Source organism: Manis javanica, chromosome 9 (assembly GCF_040802235.1).
Source record: "Manis javanica isolate MJ-LG chromosome 9, MJ_LKY, whole genome shotgun sequence".
Lineage (NCBI taxonomy): Eukaryota > Metazoa > Chordata > Mammalia > Pholidota > Manidae > Manis > Manis javanica.
Window position 1 is genome coordinate 11,016,095 of NC_133164.1, and position 22,968 is coordinate 11,039,062.

Genomic DNA, 22,968 nt, shown 5'->3' on the forward strand with positions numbered 1-22,968 from the left:
GGCCTCCTGGAGACCATTGTCCTGAGAGGAAGCATCTCCCCAGGCCTGGTGGAGGGCAGGGGTTGGCCATGGTGCAGGTTGCAGGTCCCTGCCCTGTCCATGTCACCCCCAAGGCTGTACCTTTCTAGGAGAGTTTGCCCTAGCATAGGAGAGTGGGTGCAATGGGAAAAGGCCCTTAAGCCCAGTGGAAGTACCCACAGATCTAAGCCTGTCTGGTCCATGACCATGCTCCTCTGACCCCAGGCCCTCTCCCCTCATGCAGAAAATGAGCTCCATGGGGATGCTTCTAATGGTCATGTTCCTCTGCCAAGTCAGAGCTGTGCTAGACTGAGGCACAGGCTACCACTGCTCTGCCACAGATGCTCTTGTCTAGTCCTCCTGTGCCTTTCATGTCCCCAGAGCCGTGGCCAGTCACCTGATCACCAGCAGCACTGGATATTCCATGGGCCCTCTGGATTCACCCTCCTCATTGGCTGTGAAGCCACACCCCGCTCTTGCCTCCCCTGCTGCTTTTCAGACACCCCGGGGCTCCACACGTCACTTCTTGGTTTGCCTCCACTCATTCCCCTGTGGTCTCGACTGATCTGTCTGCACTGACAATGCGGTGACTTCCAGCATCTCTCTGATGACTTCCACATTTATGTCTACAGCACAGACTACTCCAGACGCTAGCCTCTTTCTACCTGTCTGCTTGACAGCCTCACTGGAAATGGGTTCAAATCTGGAAATTCAACATGTGCCACGTCAAAGGACTCATCACCAGAAGCCTTTCTCCCAGTTGATGGTACCACCATGTAAAATTGAGGTATGTGTAAGGAAATGAGGTCTTAGAAATATTGCTGTGTTTTGTACTTTGCCAGAGCTGGGGAGGATCTGGTAAAAGCTAATCAACTTTCAGAGGACTTTGGAAGCACACAGATCTGTGGCTTCAGCTACCAGCTCAGCCGTGTACTAGCAACGTGACTTCGGGCAGTTGACTCACACTCTCTGGCCCCTTAAACCTCAAAGGATTGTTGCAAGGCTCCAGTGATGTGAGAGCCAGACCTGGCATCTAGTAGGCTCTTAGGAAAGGTCCCTTTCCATCCTGTCTCTGCAGTTCTCTGAAGATCAATTTAGAAACATCCTGGGAACCCATGGAATTCCTCTTGGTCTCCACTGTGGCCCAGTGGGCTCCTCACTGTGCTTCCACTGGCCCTGATCTTGCACAATTCTACACCTTCGCACATGAAATGACTTTGTCCTGGGCTGCCCGGCCCCCACAGCCCTCGTTGTGCCCCAGTCTCCCATGATATGGGTGCTGATTCTCTCCTCCTCTGGGGCATGGACCTCAACCCCCACCCCAAGCAGAGGCAACACACACATACTGCTCTCTGCTTATTCATTCATCCAGCATGAGCTGGAGCGGAAGAAATAGTGACAGATCACGAGGGGAACACTGTGGGGCATTTAAGGCTCTAGTGCTGTACAAATAGAACTTGTTTTACCCGCCCCATGACCCCTGAAGTGGTGCTGTCAGCCCCGCTCACAAACGAGGGAACTGAGAGGAGGAACGGATGGCGAGTTGGTGTGAGGTCACTCAGCGGGGCTGGCAGAGCTGGTGTGGGAAGCTGTGCACCGGGCTCCCATAACCTGTCCTTCTCTCCTTCGATTGCCTGTTGATGGGTAATTGGATCTAGAGGCTTGACCAGTTCTAGATTTGGATTTTTGTTTTGAAAGACTGTTTTATAGGTGGTAGTATATTCTTCCACCAAGAGGCAGATAATATCTTGTAGGCTGTTATGATACTCAATTCCATTAATTGGTTAGAGGTTGAAAAATAGTAATGTTCCATCTTCATTTACTCACTGGAATACTTCTAATTAGATAAACAGCACCTCACTACCACATGGTTAGGCCTTGGTACAGTTCATATAGGAAAAGCAGGTTGAATACTGACCCTTTTTCCTTTAATTTCCAGTATTCAGAATAATGACTTAGTTCACTTAGCATTGTCGTCCAGAGACCAATTCATTTTTTCTTTTTAGTGCCATTATGAATGCATGGATTTAAACATGTGTGTTGCATTGTGGTCATTATTCTTATTGATGTTCAGATGGTGTCATCTTGGCCCATGGAAGTTTCTTCAGGCTGCTCCTGAGACTTGTTGTCTGACACTCAAAGTCTTTGATAACTTCCTTGCTATTTGGTATCATGAGATATCCCACACTCAACTTATATTTCCTGGCCAGATGTGGAGCCAGCCCATTCTCTAAATATCCATGGGGTTTTTTTAGTTGGAAATTTTCAAACTACAGTCTGGACACTGGGGATGATCCTTGCTCTGGTTTGGTCATGGGTTCCAGGCCTTTATGGTGGAAATGCTAGGAAATACACATCTGTAAAACACTTCCAGAGATTAAAGATGGTGGCATGAGAGACAATACAGAGACCTCCTCCTAAAACCACATATAATACAAAAATATAATTAACACAACTAATCCTGAAAGAGCAACAGGAAAGAAGGCTGTGCCAGACTGCATACACCCGGAGAAAAGAACAGACCTCACAGAGCAGTGTGATGTACCAAAGCTGTGACCTGGCGGGACCCAAGCCCTTCCCCAACCCCAGTGGCAGGAGGAAGAGAAACAGAGCAGGGAGGGAGTGGAGGCCTGGGACTGCTGAACACCTGGCCCTGGGGATCTGCTCTGGGAGCACAAACCTACACTGCATGATGCTCTGGTGATTAGTGGGGTTGGAGAGCTAAGACAAGTGGAATACCTGGAGAGACTGAGATTCCAGCTGCTTGTGGAAAACAGGGATCCATATCTGGCTATTCTGGGTGGGCGATCTGAGAGACTTCCTAAAAGAAAGAGGGCTGCTAAAGGGGCAGGGATTGCACAGAGCTTACCGCTCAGGAGAAAGGACAGTTAGACAGAATTGTCCAGGTGCACTGTGCCCAGCAATTTGGGAACTTTCAGGATCTTCAGGTGCTCCATCCCCCTGGCTGGCTACACAGCTCCAAGGACCCCCTCCATGATACGCAGCCTACTGCACCTTCCTTCCGGCCAACCCCCACCTGCCTCACAAACCAGCAAACCGTGCCCTGGCCTCAGGCCAGCCAGAGGGAAGCCCTGCCTACAGCAGCTACAAATGCAAAGCATAGAGGCTTACACCTGTGTGTTCAGCCCACTGGTTCTGGCAGTGGAGACAGACATAGCAGTCGGGAAGCAGGAAACAGCTCCTTCCTCCCCTCAGGCACCAGCACCACTCCCCTGCAACCCCCAAGATCACTCCAGGGGCTGAGCGGCTCCAGAGAGTAGAGATGCTGGGCACTAGAGGGCACCACATACAAATATGAAACGTCAAAGGAACCTGGTTCAAAGCAAAATCTCAACAACACCAGAAAAAGGGTTGAGTGAGAATGAACTAATCAATATTCCTGAAAGAGATTTCAAAATAAAAATCATAAACATGCTCCTGGTGGTACAGAAAAATATTCAAGAGCTCAAGAATGAATTTAGGACAGAGATCCAATCATTGAGGAACACAATGGAGGGTTTTAAAAGCAGATTAGATAACGTGGAGGAGACGGTAAATGGAATAGAAATTAGAGAAGAGGAATACAGAATATAGAAATAGAGAAGCTGAGGCACAGAGAGAAAAAAGGATCTCTAGGAATGAAACAATACTGAGAGAACTGTATGACCAATCCAAATGGAACAATATTTGTATTATAGGGGTATCAGAAGAAGAAGAGAGAGAGAAAAGGGGACAGAAAGTGTCTTTCCAGAAGTAATTGTGGACAAATCCCCCAATCTGGGGAAGGAGATAGTCTGTCAGGCCAGGATAGTGCACAGATCTCCCAACACAAGGGACCCAAGGAGGACAACACCAAGACATATAATAATTAAAATGGCAAAGATCAAGGATAAGGACAGACTATTAAAAACAGCCAGAGAGAGAAATAAGATCACATGCAAAAGAAAACCCATCAGGCTATCATCAGACTTCTCAGCAGAAACCTTACAAGCCAGAAGGGAGTGGCTTGATATATTTAATGCAATGAAGCAGAAGGGCCTCAAACCAAGGATACCCTACCAGGCAAGATTATCATTTAAATTTGAAGGAGGGATTAAACAATTTCCAGATAAGCAAAAGCTGAGGGAATTTACCTCCCACAAATCAACTCTACAGTGTATTTTGGAGAGACTACTATAGATAGAAGTGTTCCTAAGGTTAAATAGCTGTCACCAGAGGTAATATAAAGGGATAGACAAAGAATACAGAATATGATACCTAATATGTAAAGAATGGAGGAGGAAGAAAAGGAGGGGAAAAAAAGAATCTTTAGATTATGTTTGTAACAGCATACTAAGTGACTTAAGTTAGACTCTTAGACAGTAAGGAAGTTACCCTTGAACCTTTGGTAACCACAAATCTAACACCTGCAATGGCAATAAGTATATACCTATTGATAATCACCCTAAATTTAAATGGACTGAATGCACCAATCAAAAGACATAGAGTCTGAATGGATAAAAAACAAGACCCAACTATATGCAGCCTACAAGAGACTCACTTCAAACCCAAAGACATACACAGACTAAAAGTGAAGGGATGGAAAAAAGATATTTCATGCAACTAATAGGGAGAAGAAAAGCAGGTGTTGCAGTACTTATATCAGACAAAATAGACTTTAAAACAAAGTCACAAGAGACAAAGAAGGACATTACATAATGATAAGGGGGTCAGTCCAACAAGAAGATATAACCATTATAAATATCTGTGCGCCCAACACAGGATCACCTACATATGTGAAACAAATCTTAACAGAATTAAAAGTAGAAATAGAATGCAATGCATTCATTCTAGAAGACTTCAACACACCACGCACTCCAAAGGACAGATCAACCAGACAGAAAATAAGTAAGGAGACAGAGACACTGAACAACACACTAGAACAGATGGACCTAACAGACATTTAGAGAACTGTCCACCCAAAAGCAGCAAGATACAAATTCTTCTCAAGTGCACTTGGAACATTTTCAAGAATAGATTATATACTGGGTCACAAAAAGAGCCTCAGTAAATTAAAAAGATGGAAATTGTACTAACCAGCTTCTTGGACTATAAAGGTATAAAACTAGAAATAAATTATGCAAAGAAAATTAAAAAGCCCACAAATACATGGAGGCTTAACAACATTCTCCTAAATAACCAATGGATCAATGACCAAATAAAAACAGAGATCAAGCAATAAATGGGGACAAATGACAACAATAATTCAACATCACAAAATCTGTGGGACGCAGCCAAGGCTGTGCTAAGAGGAAAGTATATTGCAATATAGGCCTACCTAAGAAAAGAAGAACAATCCCATATGAACAATCTAAACTCATAATTAATGAAACTAGAAAAAGAAGAACAAATGAGGCCCAAAGTCAGTAGAAGGAGGGACATAATAAAGATTAGAGCAGAAATAAATAAAATTGAGAAGAATAAAACAATGGAAAGAGTCAATGAAAGGAGGAGCTGATTCTTCAAGAAAATAAACAGAACAGATAAACTCCTAGCTAGACTTATCAAGAAAAAAAAGAGAGTCTACACACATAAGCAGAATCAGAAACGAGAAAGGAAAAACCACTACAGACACCACAGAAATACAAAGAATTATGAGAGAATACTATGAAAAATTATATGCTAACAAACTGGATAACCTAGAAGAAATGGAAAACTTTCTAGAAAAACACAACCTTCCAAGGCTGACCCAGAAAGAAACAGAAAATCTGAACAGACCAATTTCTAGCAACAAAATTGAACTGGTAATCAAAAAATCTACCTAAGAACAAAATCCCTGAACCAGATAGCTTCACCGCTGAATTTTATCAAACATTTAGTGAATTCCATTCTCCTTAAAGTTTTACAAAAAGTAGAAGAGGAGGAAATATTTCCAAACTCATTTTATAAGTCCAGCATCACTCTAATACAAAAACCAGGCAAAGACAACACAAAAAAAGAAAATTACAGACCAATAACCCTGATGAACATAGATGCAAAAATACTCAACAAAATATTAGCAAACCGAATTCAAAAATATATCAAAAAGATCATCCACCATGATCAAGCAGGATTTATTCCAGGGATGCAAGGATGGTACAATATTAGAATATCCATCAACATCATCCACCACATCAACAAAAAGAAGGACAAAAACCATATAATCATCTCCATAGATGCTGAAAAAGCATTTGACAAAATTCAGCATCGATTCATGATAAGAACTGTCAACAAAATGGGTATAGAGGGCAAGTACCTCAACATAATAAAGGCCATATATGACACACCCACAGCCAACATCATACTTAACAGTGAGAAGCTGAAAGCCTTTCCTTCAATATTGGGAAAGCCTTTCCTTCAATGCCCACTCTGTCCACTTTTATTCAACATAGTTCTGGAGGTTCTCGCCATGGCAATCAGAAAACACAAAGAAATAAAAGGCATCCAGATTGGTAAGGAAGAAGTTAAACTTTCACAATATGAAATTGTACATAAAAAGCCCTAAAGAATCCACTCCAAAACTACTAGATCTAATATCTGAATTCACCAGAGTTGCAGGATACAAAATTAATACACAGAAATCTATTGCATTCTTATACACTAATGATGAACTAGCAGAAGGAGAAATCAGGAAAACAATTCCATTCACAATTGCATCAAAAATAATAAAATACCTAGGAATAAACCTAACCAAGGAAGTGAAAGATCTATACTTGAAAACTATAAGAGACTCATGAGAGAAATTGAAGAAGATACCAAAAAATGGAAACACATCCCATGCTCATGGATAGGAAGAATTAATATTGTCAAAATTAATATTATCATCTGCCTACAGCAATCTACAGATTCAATGCAATCCCTATCAAAATACCAACAGCATTCTTCAACGAACTAGAGCAAATAGTTTAAAATTCATATGAAACCACAAAAGACCCCGAATAGCCAAAGCAGTCCTGAGAAGGAAGAATAAAGCAGGGGGGATTACACTCCCTGACTTCAAGCTCTACTACAAAGCCACAGTAATCAAGACAATTTGGTACTGGCACAAAAACAGACCCATAGACCAGTGGAACAGAATAGAGAGTCAAGATATTAACCCAAGAATATATGGTCAATTAATATGTGATAAAGGAGCCACGGACATACAATGGGGAAAGGACAGCCTCTTCAACAGCTGGTGTTAACAATACTGGATAACTACATGTAAGAGAATGAAACTCGATCATTGTCTAACCCCATACACAAAAGTAAACTGGAAATGGATCAAAGACCTGAATGTAAGTCATGAAACTATAAAACTCTTAGAAGACAACATAGGCAAAAATCTCCTGAATATAAACATGAGCAGCTTTTTCCTGAATGCATCTCCTCAGGCAAAGAAAACAAAAGCAAAAATGAACACATGGGACTACATCAAACTAAAAAGCTTCTGTACAGCAAAGGGCACCATCAACAGAACAAAAAGGCATCCTACAGTATGGGAGAATATATTTGTAAATGACATATCCAACAAGGGTTAACATCCAAAATATATAAAAAACTCACATGCCTCAACACACAAAAAGCAAATAACCCTATTATAAAAATGGATGGAGGATATGAACAGACACTTCTCCAAAGAAGAAATTCACATGGCCAACAGGCACATGAAAAGATGCTCCACATCACTAATTATCAGGAAAATGCAAATAAAAACCACAACGAGATATCACCTCACACCAGTTAGGATGGCCAGTATCGAAAAGACTAAGAACAACAAATGCTGGCAAGGATGTGGAGAAAGGGGAACCCTCCTACACTGCTGGGTGGAATGTAAGCTAGTTCATCCAAAACTCAAAAAACTAAAAGTAGAAATACCGTTTAACCCAGGAATTCCACTCCTAGGAATTTACCCAAAGAATATAATTTCTCAGTTTCAAAAAGTCATATACACCCTTATGTTTATTACAGCACTATTTACAATAGCCGAGATATGGAAGCAACCTAAGTGTCCATCAGTAGATGAATGGATAAAGAAGATGTGGTACATATACACAATGGAATACTATTCAGCCATAAGAAAGAAACAAATCCTACCAATTGCAACAACATGGATGAAGCTGGAGGATATAATGCTCAGTGAAATAAGCCAGGCAGAGAAAGACAAGTACCAAATGATTTTTCTCATGTGTGGAGTTTAACAACAAAGCAAAACTGAAGGAACAAAATAGCAGCAGACTCACAGACTCCAAGAGGGGACTAGCGGTTACCAAAGGGGAGGGGTAGGGGAGGAAGGGAAAAGGGGATTGAGGGGCATTATGATTGGCACACATGGTGTGGGGGGGTCATGGGGAAGACAGTGTAGCACAGAGAAGGCAAATAGTGACACTGTGGCATCTTACTACACTGATGGACAGTGACTGCAGTGGTATGAGGGGGACACAATAATATGGGTGACTGTAGTAACCACATTGTTTTTCATGTGAAACCTTCATATGAGTCTATATCAATAATGCCTTAATAAAAAAAACTGAATAGTACCAAGTGTTGAAAACTATCTGAAACAGGGATTTTTGCAGTTATTTTGTTTTGAGGATTTATCCATCTAGGATATCCAGTCAGAGTACTGTGCTTTAAGGTTACTTGGAGTAGTTACGTTCCTCCGCATCATTTTGTTTTCAATTTGTAAAGATTGTTCTTTCAAATTTTATCTTGTTTATGACTTGGTAAAATATGCAGCACAAAAAGGCCTGGAAGAAACTAAAATGCATATTGATAAGTGAAAGAAACCAAACCGAAAAGGCTATCAGCTGTGTGATCCCAACCTAATGACATTCTGGAAAAAGCAGGTCTGCGGAGACAAAGATCAGTGGTTGCCAGGGTCTAGGAGAGAGGCAGGGATGAGTAGGCAGAAGACGGGATTTTTAGGGCAGTGAAACTATTGCGTATGATCCTAGAGTGGTGGGTGCACGTCAGTGTACATTTGTCAAAACCCAGAGAACACACACCACCAAGAGTGAGCCTCGGGTGAAGTACGGACTTGGGATGCTAACGACATGTCAGCGCTGGTTCATGGAGTGTGGCAGATTTCCCACCATGGTGCAGGAGGTCCATAGAGGGGAGGCCGTGCCTGCATGAGGGCAGGAAGTACAGGAGAACTCTCTGTACTTTCCATCCACTTTGCTGTAAGCCTAAAACTACTCTAAAAATAAAGCCTGTTTTTTTTTTTTTTAAATTCACATAGTTCCAAGGTCAAACATGTAAGAAAAAAGGTGCAGTAAAGAAGTCTGGCTTCGATGCCTGCCCCTTCTATTCTTTACTACTACTTAAAAAAAAAAAGTCAGTGTTAAGTGTTTGGATTATCCTTCCATTTTCAAAACAGGATGCACACACACAGAGACACACACATGCACACAGGCAGGTAGGTGTACACGCCCCCTTCTTGGACAAGGGCAGAATGCTGTTCCCACTGAGCGCTCCCTCTGGAGAGTTCTCCAGTGGTTGTACATGTAACTTTCCACCCAAAGACTTGGCCTTGTTGCTTGTGAAGCACGTAGTTCTTCCAGAGCAATAGAAGCTGACAGCATGTGTTCGTATCAACGAGCATCCATGTATGTGGTGGCCCTTCACAGACTGACCCCTCTGCCCATGCTTGGTGGCTTCCAGTCCCACAGATTCCTCCGTGCTGGGCACAGCCTGTCCAATTAGTGTTGGACCGACCTCTACCACCGCCCCGCTGTGCAACCCCTTTTAAAGCCTTCACACACCTGGGACCCATGGATAATGGGGAGCAAAATCCCCTTGTAAAGAAAGGGGATGTAGATGAACTGCCCTCTTGCCTCTCTGGGAAGGCTCCGTTGCTGAGCTGGAAGAAGAAGCACTTGTGCCACCAGGAGGGCTCCCTGTCATCCTCCTTGTGGAGCACCAATCCTCCAGAACTGGCGTCCCTTGCCTGTCACCCCCTGCAGTTATGCCAAACACCAGGGTCCCTTTAAGGGTGCAAATGCCACTGTCCCCAGTCTTTGCTGGGAGTGGGGGGATTCCTGCTGCTGTAAAGACTGTGGCTGTTGTAAAGACAGGTGGACTTGCGACTTTATATCTTTAAAAGGACATTTAGAGACCAGCTGGGGGATCATCGTTCCTAATGGCATGTGTGTTTGCAGGCTAAGAAGTTTTGCTATGGGCTTTCAATCACAGAAACTTGGATTTGGGAGGATCTTTGAAAGTCTTAATTGATTGGTTCTCAACTAGAAACGATTTTGGCCCCCAGGGGATATTTGGCAATGTGCGCAGACATTGTTCAGTTGTCACAATGGGAGAAGGGGATGCTACTGGCACCTAGTGGGTAGACGCCAGGGATGCTGCTAAGAGCACGGGACAGTCACCTGGCCCAGAATGGCAGTAGTGCTGCAGTTGAGAGGCTTCGATCTACTTGCTGGTTGGTCATGATGTGCCTGCAGACCAGCAGCCTCCAGCGATGAGCACATGGACTGTGAGACAGAGGCTCGTGGCCCTCCCCCCAAACCTGCTGAGTCAGGGTCTGTGTTTCAGCAAGGGTCCAGGTGCTTCATTGCCCACTAACGTTTGAGAATCCCTGCCCTGAGCAATCCCCAGTCTCCAACCCAAAGCCAAGAACAAAGTCAAATCTCCCGGTGAAATGAGAGCTCAGCAGAAGCTCTGTCCAAATATTTGGCCAGCTCTTTTAATATCTTCAAGATATTTATTTTGAGGAATGATTTACCTAATGAAATTCCATATATATTCTTTGTAATTTGTAAAAATTTTCAAAAATCATTTTGATTTTTTAGTCTCAAGATAGGAAGATAACATAAACCCTTTGGTAGCATGTTCCAGGGTTTCGGAGCTCCCCTGAGGCTCTCATTTGGAGCACCTGCCGGTCAGTTACAGAGGGTGCAGCTTTGAGGCCCTGCACTCACCCTGACCCCAGTTACTTCCCGAGTGCCAGAATGACCTGCCTAGAGAGTGAGCCTCACAGGAGCACACACAAGTCTCCTTCTGGCTGGATTTCTCTCTGTGCTGAGCGCAGTGCCTGGCAACTAGTAAATACTCTACTGTTTGGATTAATGGAATCAAGAGCAGCAGAGAGAGAGAAAGAGAAGGAGGGAGGAGGAGGGAGGCGAGGTGGAAAGAAGAAAGGGAGGGAGGGTGGGAGGAAGCAAGGCCGCCTCCACCAGACATTCAGGACCCACAATTTGAAGTCCAGAGGAAGTTCCCTGAAGTACAAGGCTCACAGTGGTCTTTACCCCCAGAGGGTGGCCGCAGAGAGCAGTGAGATGGCAGAGTTGGGCAGCTCCCACCAGTGCCCTCCCAGGCCTCAGAATTGCTGAAGGTCATCAGCTTGAAGCCTTTACTTTCTCCCCCTGCACCCACAATGTACCTCTTCCAGAATGATGATCTCCAGGGCTGACCAAGAGCTCCAGGACTAGCAAGGATTTGGTCCTGACCCCTGAGCTGCGTGCCTATGCTCGATTGCCCTTCTTTGAACATCCGTAAGCAGAATCCCAAGGGCTGGCACTCGATTTCCGTAAGAGAATTGTCACCACTATTATGCCTGTTACTCTGCTGATAAAGCACCTGACCCAAGTGTTCTGTGCTTATCTTGTTCTTCACCACTTCACGGAGAGCTACAAGACAGGAAACGGAGGCTCAAAGGGTACAACGATGTGCTGGCAGAGTCAGGACCAAATTCCAAGTCCCTCAGGCCAGGGTTCCCTGAGCCAGTTCAAGCACCAGCGGCTCATGGGCTGCTGGAGGAGTTAGGCAGGAGAAGAGAGGCCTTTCCTTATTAATAGTAAGCCCTTAATATGTTTAACCAATTTGTTTGTATTTCACATCATCCCATAAATAATTTCAGGAGATCATAAGCTGGACAGGAGAAAACAAAGCCAGACCATGAACATAAAATTAAAACAAGAGTGAGGCTAGGACAAAGACACATGTAACCAAAAGAAGGACCTGGACATTCATCCACAGGAAGTGTACACGTTTGCTTTTTAGTTGCCAGTGGGAAAAGAAACTTGATTTTCAATAATGAGTGAAACAGACTGATGAAGGAAAACATGTCTTGGTCCTAAAACTGAGGTAGGACATGAAGTTCTCTTTAGGGTCCCCAAGGAGAGCCATCTCAACAACAAGCTTCCAGTAGACCCTGTGTATCAAAAAACCCAGGGCAGCCTAGGGCAGGGCAGTTCAGTAAGGGCAGATCTGCGTGACGCATCACCATCCAGTCCCAGTGCAGATCCCGTCGGTGCGGTTCACTCCAGCATAGACCTGACTCACCCAAGGTCTGCCTCCAAACATGACCACCACCCTCCTCCCAGCACCCTGCTCTCGAGCCTGTTGGCCAAGACTTTGAAACTCCCAGCTGCCAAGAATAACTCTTCCTCAACTTTCCATCAAGGTCTCCAACGTGCCTCCTTCCCCACCCCATCCCCACCCCATGAGAAACAAAGCTGTGGCCAACGTCCTTGAGAGGCTGGATTGCACAGTGGCGAGCAATTGGGCTCTCCAGTCAAGGGCCTGGGCTCGATTCTGGCTGACAGGGGGACTTGCAGCCGCTAACTCATCTCTGCCTCAGTAAACAGAGGATGACAATAGTGTCCATTTGCCAGGTTTCCTGTGAAGGGTAAATGAGATGACACAGTCATTCACGGAATATTCCTTGAGCCCCTTCTATGTGCTAGCCATTGTACTAGGCCTTTGGGATACATCACGGCCCCAAACTGATGAAGGTCCTTGGCCTTAATGGAACTTACAGTGTTGTTATGTATGTGAAGCAGTGTTTGTCTTACAGGTAGTAAGTGCTAGCTGTCCTGGTGCTGTTGGCAAGGAGTTAATGGTGGTAACAGGGGACATCTTTCTTTGTTTCAGCCAGTCAGGTAGTAATGTGGATCTGTGCACAGTGGGGGAGGTGGCTGAAGCCTCACTCATGCCCTCATAACATTCACAATCCCCACGAGGAGATGAAATCAGAGGGGAAAAGAGCGCGAAGAAGGAATAATACAAGCAGGTGATGCATTGATGGTGAGGTGGAGACCCATGGTGTCAAGGACACAGAGACGGGGTTGTTCTGGCCTGGGGAAGTTATGGGGTGACAGAAGGGCTTGCCTGGCAAGGCATCTCCCCTCCACACTTGCCAGTGGGATTCTGGCTGCTCAAGCATCTCCCTTCTGCTATGCAGTGGGCATGATTAACGTATGCTACTCATCCCAACCCCAGGCTTCTGGCCACTGAGAACTTCAAGAATGGGCACATGGCCCAATTGCAGCCAGGAAGACCTGAGGAAAGCGTTTCTGGGAGATTCCAAACAGCCTCTTCTGTGCCTCCTGGGAGTGTTGCTGTTGCCTTGGTCACAGACTAAGGGGACACCACCCGCAGTGACTGCCGAGCCTAGAGGTGCAGAGAAGCAAGTCCGAGCTCTGCGAACCAGCCTCTCTCCTTGGACTCCTTTTGATCTGAGAAAATAGATTCCCTCATTGTTTAAGCCAGTTTTAGTCCACATCTTGTGCTACCCATGGCCCAAAGCATCCAAATCAGTATGATCAGGAGTCGTGAAACAAGGATTCATCAAGACCAGTCTCCTGCCTTCCAGACTGTTCCACCTGTTTTTGCAGGAAGAAGAGATGCCACCCAAGGGCTGGGAGCCATCCTTGGCTCCGCGTTTTTCCTGTCCTTGAACATCCAATCACATCTTTTCTGTTCTATCTCCATTGTGTTTCAAAATCTCTTCTTCCTTGTCTCTCCATGAACACTACCTTTGTTTCGAGGTTCATCATCACTCTCTTGAAATATTGCAGTTGTTTCCTGACCTATCTACCCCCACGCTGTCTCTCTCCAGCTCATTCTCTAAACAGCTGCCACAGTGTTCTCTCTAAGATGTGAATACGCCCATGCTGTGTCTTGATTTTTTAGACAAGCTGGCTCTCTTATAACAACTTTAAGGCACTTTGTAAAATCCTTATTCTGCTTTTGGCTTTCACACCTCCTCATGCCCATCCTTATGGCCCCCCCTGACCCCACCCCACATCTTCCCTGCCGCTTCACGGATCCAGGGGCAGCTCCAGGCCCCGTGCTCGCTCTCTCCTCCAGGTCGTTGCCCATACCAACCTTTCTGCCTCCTGCCCCTTTACCCCCGTGCACTGGCTGCCTTTCCCCTCGGGCTCTGTGTGAATGTTATTTCTCCTGAGCAGAATCTCCTGGCTCATGAGTCTGTGCTAAGCACCCTTCTAATCAGCCACCAAACCATCTGGACTTACCATCTCAGCACACAGCACTATGTGTCATTTTCTGTTACATGGTCTTGCATGAATTATGGGTAACGCTGTAAAACTTTGGCAGGAATATGGGCTGCCAGACATTGAATTTGTGAGTTTGGATATGAGCTCCTTTTGCTGTAAGTCATTCTATGTGAGGGGCACGCAGTTGCCTGGGCAGCTTTGACCTTAATGAATGGTAACTAACCTGGCAAGTTTCCACCTTTTTGGGTAATTTGGGGAAGCACGATGCTGTGATGAAGGCCAGAGGAACCACCCCTGATAATCCATTCCATTCTAGCAGTTTTCTCTTCTTATTACTTTCCTGCAAAGCAAATCAAGAAACTAAGAGAAGCAAGCCACCTGGTTCACTGTGAAGCTGAACCGCTCACACGAGAGCAGCCATGAGTTGGCCACATGGTCACAGCTGAAATCTCCCTAAGTCCTCTTACTTGCCATGCTGACCCATTCTGACCCCCCACCATGGGCCTCCCACTGGGGCATGTTTTGGGGACCCCCTCATAACAGTGTCATGTTATCAGTGTCTGAACAAGAACAGTGTACACAGCATCAGAGGGGAGTCACCCCAAGGTAACAAAGACATTTCAAAGTAAGGGAGGATCTTTCAAGCAGAGGGAGCAGGTTGTGCCATTATAAGGATCTAGAAAACTTGTTTATGTGAGGGGAACTGCACACATGGAGTCTGAGATGACAGGAGCCAGTGCTGGAAGCAAAGCTGGCACCGGAGTCTGAAGGATCTTACGTGCCACACTGGAGTTTACAATTTATCCTGTGGCCAGTGAGATGCCCAGATGGTTTTGGTTTGGTGGTGGGTGTGGAAGAGGAAGACATGACCAGCTCTGAGTTCTGAAAAATAACTTGAGTGGCAGAATAGGGGATGGACTGTAAAGACTGTGGGCTTGATCTGTCATGACATTTAAATCATTTTTCTCAAGTCATTTTGTGGAATGGCTTAGTCTTAATAAATAAGCCAAAGACATTACAGTCCCTATAAGAAATGCTTTAGCTGCATCCCATAAATTTTAGTATGCTGTGTTTCCATGTGCTCTGGAAAATAATTAATCTGCTTTTGTTAGGTGGAATGCAATTCAGATGTCAGTTAGGTCCAGTTGGTTGATAGTGTTGTTCAAATCTTTCATATCTTTAACTTACTTTCTTCTTCTACAAATGATTGAGAGCGGGCCACTGAACTCTTGAACAATAATTGTTGAATTCTATATTTCTTATTCAGTTTTGTTAATTTTCCTCCATATATTTTGAAACTCTCTTATTACATGTGTATACCTCTATAATTACTAATGTTTCTAATATATTGACCCTTTTATCATAGTGAAATGTCCTTCTGTGTTCCTAGTAACATTTTTTGTCATAAAGTTAATTTTGTCTGGTATTTATATAGCCACTACAACTTTCTTACTTTTTTCCATTTTCCAAGGCATATATCTTTCCATTCTTTTTCTTTGAACCTATTTGTGATTTTAATCTAAAATGTGTCTCTTATAGACAACATACAGCAGGGTCTTGCTTTTTAATTCAACCTGACAACCTCTGGCCTTTGAGGGAGTATGCAGCCAGTTCCTATTAATGTGATAACTGATATGGTTGGATTTCCATCTGCCATTTTGCTCTTTGTTTTCTGTATATCTCATGTTTTTTTGTTCCTCTTTCCATCCTTCATTGCTTTCTTTTACATTAAACAAATATTTTTTAGCATACTATTTTAATTCCTATGTTCATTTTCAACTACACATTTTAAGTTGTTTTCTGAGAGTTGCTCTAGGAATTAAAATAAGCACCATCTGTTTAGGTTAAAACTGACAACACTGGCAAAATAGAGCAACTTTGCTCAAAAGGAGTTCCATTTTCTCTGTTCCTTTTTGCAATATATTACTTCAAAAATATATTGGCTCCATATTACTGTCATGTGTATTATATCTGCATGTTATAAAACCAACAATACAATTTAATAATTATTGATTAACATAATTTTATGTTTTTTTAAAGAAATTAGGATTCAAAAATTAAATCTATTTGCGTGGTCTTACATTTACCCACAAATTGACCATTTCCTGTATTCTTCATCCTTTCAAGTAACCATTTGGTGTCATTTCCTTTCAGCTGATATTGCTTGTAGCAGGTCTACCATCAGTGCAGTATCTCAGTCTTTATTTAACTGGGGATTTTTTTATGCCTTTATTTTTGAAGAACAATTTTTCTAGATACAGCCATCTCACATCTACTGTTGAGCTCATCTAGTGAATTTTTCATTTTGCTTATTGTTCTTTTCAACTACAGAATTTCCACATGGTTCCTTTGTATAGTTTCAACTTCTTTGTTACTTTCCTATTTGTTAAGTCACTCTCCACATGTTTTCCTTTAATTCTCTAAACATAGTTTCCTTTCATTCTTTGGATACAATTGTAACAGCTGTGAAGTATTTTTCTACAAAATCCAATATCTGGGCCCATTCAGAGTTACTTTCTATTGACTGTGTTCTCTGATGTATGAGGTCACGCTTTCCTGTTTCTTTACCTGTTTCATGCTTTTTTTGTTGAGAATTAGACATTTAAAAAAATATATGGTAGCAACTCTGAATTCTGGGTTTTATCCTGAGTCTCATATTTCATTTCTGTTTTTCCGAAAATGTCCATTTCAAATATTTTTAAAAATTTATTGCCGTATACTTAGAGTATCCAAAATGTTCTTGAATATTAAAATTCAAAAGAGGATAAAAGAGCAAAAATTCTTCTAGTTTTAAATAACCTCTTTCATTATTTTTTAAAAGACACCTTTTAAAAGGAGACTAAGGTAATTTATGATACACCCATACAGCAGGGAAAAAAAATCACCACTATAAAAAAAAAGACTAAAAACCTCTGTGTATGCCGATTTGGAAAGATATCTAAGATTCCTAAGATAAATTTTTAAAATCCAAGGTGCAGATCAGTGTGTATAACATGCTGTCTTTTATACATGTGCTTCCATTTGCTAGTTTGTACCTACATTACCTCTAATTGAAGACAGTTTGGCTATTGGGAGGAGAAGTGAGTAGCTGGGGAATAGGCATGGTGGAAAGCATGGGTACTGTCTTATGCTCTTCTGGGTTTTAATATTTAAAAAAAAACTTCAGATAGTACCTTCTGACTTGTAATAATGAACATTTATTAAGTACTCAAACCATGCAGGCCTTCATTAATGCATCGATTGCTCACAATAATTCTAAGGCATAAGTACTATTTTAAGCCCCACTTAACAGATGAGGAAACAAACACAGAGAGCCCCGCAAAGCTGGTGTCGGAGATCACAAAGCCAGTAAGGGGCAGAATGGTTTCTGGGGCTCAGGCTCCTGGGATCCCGTGTGATCTGTGACACACCACACAACGTCCTCTTCTTCACGTGCCACTCTGAACAAAAAAGGTCACTGGTTCGTGTACACAGCCTGTCCCACCAGACGGAGCTCTACGAGAGGAAGGGCTTCTCATTTTTAGTATGACTCACACAGTGGCTACTCGGTAAATATTTCTGAAGAAAATAACTAATCCTTCTCAGGGTATTTTTTAATGCACTGGGGTGTAAAATCTGTATTTCCTCAGGTCACCCTGAAAAAGATATATAACACTTTTTAAAAGGTTAGAGGCTTTTTAGGGCAGTTTAACTCCCCCGAGCACACAGCTTTGTGGAGGTGAGTCACTGGGAAACACAGCTTGTGTTTATGCAGCTCAGGCACATTTGTACACGTGTGACGTACTAAAAACTACCCCGTTCTTCCTGCTCCCATCCTCTTGTCGTGACTTTGGCTCAGAGGCTTCTCGCCTGCCAGTGCCTGTCTCCTTCCCCTGCCCCCTGCCCCATTTGAGCCGAAAGGTCACAGAGATCACCTAGTGAGACACGGTGAACCATCCCTTGCCTATTCTAAGTCACACATTTTCCCATTTAATCATCTCTAAAACCAGGCTGTCTCCGATAGCCAATGATAAGAAAGCCTGAAGTCACAGTTTATTTGTAGTGTTTTTCTTTCTTACTAGCCTGTGTGGTTTCTCACAATAGTTGGCATCTTTGATTTGGTGAAATACAAATGGCACAAGGACAGGCAGTCCTGTCCTCTTCACAGCAACCAGGAAGATGATTGTGTCACAAGAGGCCAAAGAGATCAAGTACCCAGCCTTGCTTACGTGCACCCTTTCCAGCTCAGCGTATCCTGCTCCCTCTTACTTAAAACCACCTTCCTGAGCTGAAGGGTGCACCTGGATTCTTCCTTCATCATCCCACCTGTGGCCTCCCATCCTCGACCTGACTCATATATTCACATAGCAAACAATGCCCAAGGACTAGTTTAGCAACTGTCCCAAGGTTGCCAGCATGAGAGCCTCACCTGAGGACACACGTGTGTGCAACTGTGTTACACAGCTGTGTGCTGGGCACCGGCCATCATCCAGTACTGCATAGGCTGCATCTTAGTGCCAGTGGAGGGGAGCAGGCTGGTGCAAGATCAGATGTCAGAGGAGGAGAAAGGATAAGAAGCAGGCATATAGCAGCAGATCCTTCCTCAAGTGAGTGGTTGGCCATCTGTGCGTGGTGAGCCTTGGCCAGTCACCTATAAAGTGCTGCACAGGCCATCTTCATCACAGGTGTCCATAGCAATCTTGGAAACAGGTCCTCTAAAATGGTAGTGACGTTAAGTATTCTCTGTACACTTAGGAGATTTTTTTTCATGTTCAGTACATTTGGCTTATTATTTTCCTAAACTGCTGGGGAGAGAAAAGTATTTCTGGAAGGCAATTTGGCAAAGCCTAAAATTGTTTTCAAACCCTTTGACCAAAAGTCCAACTTCTAGTAATTTATACTGGAGAAATCGTTGGAAAGACACACAAATATTTCAGTAGTACAGAGTTTATTGCAGTGTTGTTCCCCAAATAAGAAACCAACTTAAGGGCCCAAATAAAAGGTAAAAACTTAATTATGACACCTATTTATAATGATACACTTACAGCCATTTAAAAAAATCATTTAAGACTACTTAGTAACATGGAAAAATGTCCATGACATAAGGTACTGTGAAAATTATAATGAAAGGTTATAAAACATGTATGATATAATCCAGTGTTCCTAAGTTTACTCATTTATGTGTAAAGAAAAGTTCACAGAGAAGTACAATAAAACAATAACATTAGCTCTCTCTAGAATTTTTTCTATATACTTCTCAGGATTTTCCATAAGTTTTATAATGAAACTATATTACATTCAGAGGGGTAAAAAAGATGTCTTAAAAAAAACACTGTCCACTGATTTTGCTGAAAACATGAAGGTAACTTTCTTATCTTCAGGAAGGCTGTTATCTCTTCTCGTTACTAGGTTTAGAGAACCAGTTTATGTGATGGCAAAGATAATTTCCCAGTGCCCTTACTGCGGAGAGCAAACATTACTTCCTGAATAGCCCGGGGTAGGGAGGGTTAGTGCATATCTAGCCTCTGCAGACCCCTCTTTCTCACGGACGGTAACACACTAGCATCTTAGCACACAGTCACCCGGGCAATGAGAAATGAGCATTATTTGATCTGTTTTACAGATAAGAAAACTTCCGTACAGAGAATTACTTTTTTCTCTGTACTTATCAGCTCCATGAAATCAAGAATAAAACTTACTCCTTTTTTTCTTATTGAAATATAGTTGATAGACAGTATTATATTGGTTTCAGGTATACAACACAGTGATTCAACATTTATATACATTACTAAGTGCTCACCATGGTAAGTATGGTTCCCATCTGTTGCCACACTAAGTTATCACTTTATTATTGACTATATTCCCTATGCTGTACTTTTCATCCCTGTGACAATTTCATGGTTGGAAGTTTGTACCTCTTTATCTCCTCCACCTATTTCACCCCTTCCCTATTGTAACCACCAGTCTGTTCTCTGTATTTATGTCTATTTGTTTTGTTTGTCTTGTTTTTTAGATTCTACATATACATGGAATAATATGACATTTGTCTTTCTTTGTCTGACTTATTTCCATTAGCATGAGACCCTCTAGGTCCATCCATGTTAAAAATGGCAAGATTTCGTTCTTATGACTAAGTGATTGTCTTGCCAGTGGGTTTCAGCCCCAGGCAAGTTCGCTATGGATTCACTGTGACCAAAGAAATGACAGCAAAACGTTCTTGGGGTGAAAGGGTTATACCCAACTTTATTTCCAGGTGGCAGGTCAGTCACTAAAATCCCATTCACTCAGAGTGAGTCTCCATGCAGCAAGCCGGTCTCTGCCTCTGGGACCCTCTGTCCGCACAGCCGTCCTCTGGGCCCCTCTGTCTGCACAACTGTCCTGAACAGCCGTTCTCTGGGCCTCTGTCCTCGGCGCTGCCACCACTCCAGCCTCTGCTCTGCTCTCTTGCAGTCTTGCAGCCCTGCCACCATGTCATGCCCAGAGCACTGGGCGGAGCTCTTTTTATAGAGTCAAATTGCCCACAGGTGTGCAGTGGGCTAGTCAACCACGGTCAGGTGAGAATCCTGGCCACAGAAACTCTCATTTTATCCACAGTGATATTCCATTGTATATTTTACCACATCTCCTTTATCCATTCATCTACCAATGGACACTTAGGTTGCTTCCATATCTTGGCTATTGTAAATAGTGCTGCTATCAACACAGGAATGCATGTATCTTTTTGAAGTAGTGATTCTGTTTTCTTCAGGTAAATTACCGGATGTGAAATCACTGGGTCATATGCTTTTTCTATGTTTAGTTTTTTGAGGAACCTCCATACTGCTTTCCACGGTAGCTGCACCATTTACATGACCACCAGCAGCGTAGGAGGGCTCCCTTTTCTCCCAGTCCTTGCCGGTGCTTGTTTGGTTCTGTCTTTTAGTCACTCTGACTGGTGTGACGTATTACTTCATTGTGGTTTTGGTTTGCATTTCCCTGATGATTAGTGATGGTGAGCATTTTGAGTTTCTGGTCCACTCTGTCAGCCTTGTTGTTTGCAGGATATTCAGAGAGAAGGATCCTCAGAGTCATACAGTACTCAAAAGTGTGTTGCAGTAAACCTTGTTTTCAGAGATCAGTAACACATTAAGTTAATGGAGCTGTTTTCCTTGCTGGTCACCGACTCTCTCATTGAAAGGAAAGTTTGCTTTACTGTTTCATATTGTCCCCACTGAGGTGACACAATCTTGCTGGTAGAATATTTCCCAGGGAATATTATTCCCTTGAGCCTTTCAGGAACTATGAATAAATGAAATGCATTCACCAAAGGATAACTGGGAAATTGGTGAGCACTGAATTCATTTAAAAATACCACTGCAACTAAAACAAATGTGAGAAAAAAGTGACAAATCAAAATGTAAATGTTTTGAGCCTCGAGAAGCTAGAAAGGATGCAGCTGATACAACTCATCAGGAAAGACAGAAAAGAGGCAGAGAGTCAGGGAACTCCCTGATTGCCTCATCTCTACTAGCTGGGTGTCAAAAATGTCCCTTACAGCTGTCAAATGAAGTAACAGAAGTATACGCATTGGCATCAGGACAAATGTAAACACCAGAAAGAAAACTCCAGTAGATTGGGTGGTGAAGAAGGGAAAGGGATTAAACAGGAAGAGAAGAATTTTGATGTTATTCCCCACAGCAGGGAACAGTTGATCCTACCTAAAGAAACAGATGACTAAGGAAATTATTCCATGAGGTTGTAAACTAACCGCCTTACAAAAATACAAATCTTCCTCCCTAAATATCTGCAAAAACTAAGCCTCCCAAAATACAAAGAACTAAACTACACCCTTAGAGTGGGTGAAGTTTTCATTACATGCATTGTATCTCTATAAAGCTTTTAAAATACAAAGAAAATGACCACATAATGAAAAGCTTTTTTTAAACTATGATACCCTAAAACATGAAATAAAATGACAGAACTAAAATCAAATGTCTATTCATGAGCTTAACTTGCCTGTCAAAAAGAATTTCTGATTGGCTCACAAAGCAAATCAACTCTGTGCTGTTTGCAAGGGATGGACATCTAAAACAAAGTGATTCAGAAAGATTGAAAAGGAAAGGATGGGCAAAATTCCGCTCTTAATTCCAGCTTCTTTTAAATGATCCTCACCTATTGCAGCTCCACAAAGGTGGTGGTCTGCTAGAGTCGTGACTAACATCCGGTGTACTTTATGGAGTACTTTCATTCACACTGTACCTATTAAACCTCTCTGCAACTTGATGAGATAGGCAACAATATCACTCTGTTACGTGCATGGAAAAGCGAAGGTTCGTGCAGCTCCTGCTTGAGTGAGCTGGAATCCGTCCTAGGTTTTCAGCTCCACTCATCCCGTGCCATTCCTCCGACGTGAGGCTTCCTCCCCAAGAACCCCGAGGGAGTAGGTCATATGTGTGCTTATGCAAGTCATTCTCTCTATAATAAAAATTGCTCCCATTTTTTAGCACTTCCTTGTTCTGTGGGAATGCTAGGACTAGACGTTTTGCATATTATGCCCTTCTTCCCCGCCCATGGGTTAAGTACCATTATCTGTATTTTTACATTTGTGGCTAGAAAGATTAAATAACCTGCCCCCTTACACACAAAATAAGGAACAAAACTGAGAACCCAAACCAGGTATGTATGACTCTAGAGCTTCAGGGACTTCAGTGGGTTACCAGCAGTGATGTTAGCAAAG

General features: G+C 42.9%; 1 long non-coding RNA gene across 1 annotated transcript in view; it reads left to right on the plus strand.

Moving 5' to 3' along the window:
- The first annotated feature begins 600 nt into the window (after window positions 1-600).
- Window positions 601-22,968, plus strand: part of LOC140843348 (uncharacterized) — a 33,440-nt gene continuing 11,072 nt past the window's right edge. The window contains exon 1 of the long non-coding RNA XR_012120991.1: window positions 601-805. This is a non-coding gene — a long non-coding RNA (uncharacterized lncRNA). The remainder of the gene's footprint in view (window positions 806-22,968) is intronic.